General features: G+C 44.6%; 1 long non-coding RNA gene across 1 annotated transcript; it reads left to right on the plus strand.

Moving 5' to 3' along the window:
- The first annotated feature begins 244 nt into the window (after positions 1–244).
- Positions 245–2,625, plus strand: LOC149750817 (uncharacterized). Its single transcript, XR_016388267.1, has 3 exons — positions 245–543; positions 880–951; positions 2,021–2,625. It is a non-coding gene; the product is annotated as an uncharacterized LOC149750817 (long non-coding RNA).
- The last annotated feature ends 3,877 nt before the right edge of the window (positions 2,626–6,502 follow it).

Consider the following 6,502-nt stretch of genomic DNA (forward strand, 5'->3'; position numbering starts at 1 on the left):
GCGTGTACAGTCCTTAGCACAAGGAAGCACTTGGCACATTGTAAGTTCTCAGCCAATGCTGCAGAGCAGTTAATTGTGATAATGGTTAAGCCACCACGAAACCGTTCCCTGGGTTAGGCACAGATCCCAATTGTCAGTTTGGAGGAACTAACTCTTTCAAGCCTCTCCCCAGATACTCTTGACAAATGCTCTGAGTCTGTAGTGACCCCTCAGGGCCCCCAAAGACTTAAGGAAGTGGCTTGAGAGAGGGGGTGGGGAAGGGACACGTTCCCTGTGAGTAGAGCTTGAAGGCGATACCCCAGGATGGGAGAGTGAGCACAAAGGTTGCGTCACAGTCACTGTCTGAGGCTCAGTTTCAGACACCTAAGGAGCAGATGGCCCCAGAAGGGCTCCACGCCCCACTTCCACACCTCTGTAGGTTAAGGAATGCGGAAAACTGAAGAAGGAGCGCTAGGCAAGCAGATTTCAAAGGCTGAGCAGATTCCTTCAGAATAAGGATTCCGATCCCTGAGAATCAAGGTGTTTTTGTCCGATTTTCCCCAGGTAAAGTTGATCTGTCTAAGAAATGTGCAGCGGTACACAGTGTGCTTCCCCAAAGGTCCCTCCAGTCGCAGGCAGATCAAGTGACAGATGCTGCTGCTGCTGCGACTGGAAAAAGGAGGTCTTGAGCCTCCCTCGCTTGGAAGGGTGTGGGAAGAAAGGAGGAGGTTGGGGAAGGAGGACACAAGCCCATCACCTCCTCGGCCAGTGATGTCACCGCGTGGCCGCTTGACCCCGACTGGTTATGGAACGGGTGCTGTCTCCAGCCTGGATCTCCTTTGAGCCTCTCCTCTGAGACACCAGCCCCAACCTAATGCAATTGTTCTTTGTCACACACAGGTGAGGAAGAGGAGGAGTTTATTGAAGAAGAAAATCAGGAAGAGGAAGAGTCCACAGAGGGGAAGGAAGAAGGTGAGAAATCCGTCTCCCTCCTTTCATTCGTTCATTCATTCAGTGACAACATGAGATCCCTACTGAGTGCAAAGTGCTGTGCTTGACGGTGGGGTGATGTTTCTTGTTCCCTGTAGGGGTTTTAAACCTGTTAAGGTAAAGTCGTGTTCCCTTTACTCTTAGAGAACTCCCCCAAACTATTCATCATAAAAAGCTCCCATTTTACATCTAAATGACCTTCCTGAACAGAAAGTGACACAGCGTAACAGAGGCAAAAGAGAGCACCCACAAGGCAGGCTTGGCCCAATGTTCAACATTTTAAAAATTAGTTGTCAACATTTTTTAAATTAGTAGATGTTTTTAAAAGGATGTTTTGTTTTTGTTTTCTTTTAAAAGAAGAGTTCAACTAAGACTTTGGATTTTCACCCTGTCAGAATTTGGAAAGAGCTAACAACGCTGGGCCTGCCCTTCTCCCTAGTCTCAGAGAGCTGGCTCTGGGAAGCAGTTGCCTCCCTTGGATGGGACATCCATTTGCTAGTTGGCCCAGCCCCACCACTGTCAGCCTGCCTGCCTGGCCCATTCATGTCACCTGGCCGCATAGGTATCTGAGCTTCCCAACCTGGCAGAGTACAATTAAGGGCCTGGGTTCTGAATCACAGCTTTACCACGGACTAGCGGTGTGTTCTTGGGCAGTTCACGACTTTTCTGAATCTTGACGTACTCATCTATGCAAGGGGGCATACCAGTACTGACCTCAAAAGATTAGACTGTAATCAGGACTAAATTAGGTAATCATTTAACACAGTGTCTGGCACAAAGAAACGTCATGTCTGCTAATGTTATTATTTTTCAATTCAAGTTATTATTGGAACTAAATTCCAATCCAGCTAAAAAACACAAAGTAGCCTTCTAGAGTCTTTTGCACTGGGTCTGAAATCCATAGCATTTAGGCAGCTAAATTCTATTGCAATTTTAAACGGAAGAGGCCAGGCAGGAATTGGAGTCTGATAATTTTGTCACTGCATCCTGGTAAGCCCTGGATCCTCCTGAGGCCCTATCTCACCTTGTGTTTCTTCGTCTTTTTTTTCAGGACACCAGTAAGGAGATGGATGAGGGAGAGACCGTCTAGATGCAGAGAGACTGGGGAGGGTGGGGATGGGCCCAGCTACCTTGGTGACAGGCCCAGGGTGGGAGGGGTCAGGGCCCCCGGAGGGGCAATGGGGAGGTGTGTCTTCTCTCTGCTCAGAGAGCAGGAACCAGGAGCGGGACCTCACCGCTGTGTCCAGCATCATGAACCAGAGTTGGAAACGTGCTTGAAACAACCACACTGGATACTTCTCTACGTTGGTGCAAAATGGAATATTTTGTACTTTTTTAAAATGTGATTTTTGTATATACTTGTATATGTATGCCAATTTGGTGCTTTTTGTAAAGGAACTTTTGTATGATAATGCCTGGTCATCGTGTGATGGACGATTGTTATAAAGAAGGGAAAGAAGCCAGGTTGATACAGCCACCCACTTCCTCTCCTTGGTGGGAGGGGCTCCGTAGCACTCACAGACCTAGGAAAGGATAAGGTACTGTATTTCAGTGTCTATTCCTGACATAAGGGACAGCGACTGAGTTCGTGTTACATGTTGTTTTAATAAATGCACAGCGCTTTCTTCCATTTATTACCAAAAGAGCTGGGGTTTCATTCAGCCTTTTTTTCAGAGGACAGTTCAGGGTAGATGGACAGAAGGCCTGATAGGAAGAGTGCAGCAGGAAGTAGACAGTGATGGCAAGCCAAGGTTTCTATCCCACCAAAGAAGTTGTCCTTTAAACCCGCATTTCCCAATGAGAACTATGTGGAAAACTGGCCCTGAGAGGACCCTCCAGAAAAGGGTTCAATGCCTTATTTTCTGGCTCTCCAGAAAACAGAGCCTGAGGCAAAGAGTAAACACTTTAGTTCAGCTACGTTCCTAGGGCAGCCGGAGTGAAGGGAAGTGGAAGCAAGTCAGGAAAGGAGGGAAGCAAATACAAAGTATCGCATTACCCAGCTGGCCACAGCTCCACCAGGAGACCCCTGGCTGCTTGCTCAGCCAAGGGAGATGCTTCTAGCAGGTTACAAAGAACAACCTGCCTCAAACAGTTCATCAGAGGGAAGAAGGGAGAGACCTGTCTGCTGGCTTCTTTCACCTCCCATCTCCCAGGACTGGAGTTTGCCCCCCAGAGAGTTAATGCCCTTGCTCTTCCACTGCATCACTTGGCCCTTTGGGCAGCTGCAGGGGAAGCTAGAAGGCACCTGTCAGCTGACCCTGCAGGTGGTGGGTGGAGCAGAGCCTCGGGGGGGCCAGTGGAGTTGGGTGTGTGTTTTGTGTCAGTCTCAGCCTATCAGCAACCAATGTTGTGGTTAGACTGGCCCTTGTAGTTCTTATTATGATTTCAAGATGCCCTTAAGTACTAACCATCAGGAAATTCTGAAAAAATAAAGGTTTATTACTTACAAGACCTGCAAATTACATAGCATCCCTGGGGCCATGCAGTGAGTTCACGGGCGGAGAGAGGGAGGGAGAAAGCAAGAGCCTGGGTTCCGATTTTATTGGGGTCTAGGGTGGGGGCCTAGGGTTTCAAAAGCTCACTCTTTATTGGTGAATTTAGAACATAAGAGAGGGAATTTAAAGCGTGGGAAGTGGAAAAAAAGCAAATGGCTCAAATGGTCAGTTAGCAAAATCAACTAAGATCTCCAAAACAAAGGAGCCTCAGTGGGGAGAAACGGCCTGGCTCTTTATCTAGTGCTGTGGCTGGCAAGGTGTTTATTAGAGATAGCCCTGAAGTGGTTGCCTCTTTTGAAATGGATGGCAGTCAAAGCTCAAGTCGGACACTCACATTACAAAAAAGAAAAAAACCCAAACAAAAACCTGTCAGGGCTAACGGCAGGGGTGCTAGAGCTACTGCTGCCCCGCCGCAGTGGTCACCATGGAGGCTCTGCTGGAGCCCAGATTTACTCCAGGGAAGGCCAAGACAGCCACCCGTGCTAGCGGATGAGGCGATGACCACGGCTGAAGTAGCATCCAGGCTCTCCATGAACAAGGGGCCAAAGGGGCTAGGAGAGAGGTGCAGCTGAGCGAATCTGAGGTGGTGCGTTAATTGGGTCTGAGACACCTCGGATTTAGAAATCTGAGGAACACTGCAGAGTCTGTCCCAACTTTTCGACATTCAGAACTCAGTAGCAACTTAAGGGCTCTGAGCAGTCCTGCCATAATGAAAGCTGTTTAACTTTAGCCAAATTACTGGTCCATCGAGTTCACGGTATTTGGAATACCACCTGATCTTTAAAGCTCTTAATATTTCTTGGTGGATTGACTATATAACCCAGCATTTCCCAACTTATTCATTCACATGACATCCTCCAGAACTAGCATTCTATGGAATTCACTTTACAAAAATGTTTTAAACCCTCACACCTCTGTCCATTTTCACTTCTGGGAGTTTTTCCAAGGCTAACTCAGTCCTTAACTTTGAATTTCAGATAATCAGATTTTGTTTTCATTTCTAGTCCTTAAATTCTGAAGCTTAAATTTTTTTAAAAAAATTGTGTAACATATTACATACACACAAGTGCACAGAACTAATTTTAGAGTTAAATAAACTACTGTATAGTGAAATCCTATGCTGTTACTTAGCAGGTCAAGAAAAGGAACATTATATGTTTAACTGAATCACTTTGCTGTACATCCTAAACACTGTAAATCAATTATACTTCAACTAAAAAAAATAAATAATAATAGGGACTTCCCTGGCAGTCCAGTGGTTAAGACTCCGCGCTTCCACTGCAGGGGACACGGGTTTGATCCCTGGTTGGGGAACTAATATCCCCCATGCTGCGCAGTGCAGCCAAAAAAGAAAAAGAAAAAGGAAAAGAACGTTATCAAACCCAAGAAACGCATCATGTGTCTCCCTCCTCCTGCTTGGAGGTAGCCACTATCCTTTTTTTTTGTTTTTCCACTGGACCACCAGGGAAGTCCCACCACTATCCTTTTTTTTTTTTTAACAATCACACACTTGCTTTTCTTCATAGTCCTAAATTATCTTCCTATAGAAGACTGAAGGAATTTGAGGCCAGAAAGTTAGAAGCTTTCATCACCTTGAAATCACAAGAATCAGGATTACAACCTGTCCACATTCTGGCTCCAGATTTCTTCTCCGGGTTACTGATCACATGTGAGATAGGCATGTCCATCCGCTATCTTGTCACTTATCAGAGGGAGGAGGGAGGGCAGTCAAGGCTCTGTAGTCAGAAATTTGAATTCCAGGGAGATACCCGTTCTTTGCAGATAAGGGAATCTCTACTTTGCCACACAAACCAGAACACTTAAGGGTGGTATGAAGGGTTCTTGATCAACAAGTTTCTTTTAAGATCATGCTGTAAGGAAACTGGTTGCAGAGGGTTATTCCATGAATCTTGAATACGGTTCCATAGGCTGCTGCATTAGAATCACCAGAGGTTTATTTTCCCCCTAAACCTTTAATTCTGGGAAATTTCAAACTTATGGAAAAGTAGAGGGAATATTATAACATACCCTCCATACTCATCACTCAGTTTCAACAGTTACAGACACTTGTTTCTTCTCCATCATTACTCCCTCCCCACACTGGGATTATTTTAAGGCAAATCCCAGATATCATGCCCTTTTATCCTTCAATACTTTAGATAAAGGTTCTTTTCAAAATCATAACCATTTATACCATAAAAAATGAACAATAATTTCACAATAGCATTCAACTCAGAAGTTTAAACAATATAGGTTCCCAGACCCCCTCCCCGGACCTACAGAATCAGATTCATTGTGGAATGTAGGTGTTGACCAAGGTGAAAATGCACAACACAAAAGCTGTGAGTTACGTTTTATTTGGGGCCCTTACTAAACAGCTGCTCTGAAGACGTCAGGGAGGAGCCAGGATATTTATGAATGTTTTTTGCTGAGAAAAATATGTAGTCTGCTAATCACGAAAACCAGACATCTCAAGTTAATGATTTTCGTGCTTTCCCATGTAAGGGAAGATGCAAGAATCTGGCATCATTAAAAGTTTTCATTACATGTGCATCTTAACTGCCTAGGGGCCAGTACATCCAAAGCCCAGAATACTTCTTATTTTTTCTCCACCCTGAATTCTCCTCGGTGGCCGATGGTAGTAGCTAATGGCTTGATCCTTGTAGAACTGGAATGGCAGGAAACGTTTTTTTTCTTTATAGGGGAATCTACATTTTTAGAATAAAATTGTTGAGGTCTGCAACTTGCTAGGTCATTAGCAGAGGACCTTCTGGGGATCTGTGAATAGAATACAAGTGGAGCAGTTTTTCAATATATCAAAGTCTTAACTAATTAGTCAAACTCTTGCAAATCAATTAAAATGCATCCTAGAAAAGTATTAATTTAAGGGAAATTTGGCATAAAAGTTTTTATAAAATGAATATATGTGTCTGGGTCCAATTCGTAAATCTCCACATATTGAGAATTTACAATGTGCTTTGCATTAAAGGGAACGAGAGGGACATAGATGACACACTTTTTTAAAGCATAAATGTTTT

Source organism: Delphinapterus leucas, chromosome 1 (assembly GCF_059928025.1).
Source record: "Delphinapterus leucas isolate spDelLeu-1000000601 "Yukka" chromosome 1, BTC_Dleu_Yukka2, whole genome shotgun sequence".
Taxonomy (NCBI): Eukaryota; Metazoa; Chordata; class Mammalia; order Artiodactyla; family Monodontidae; genus Delphinapterus; species Delphinapterus leucas.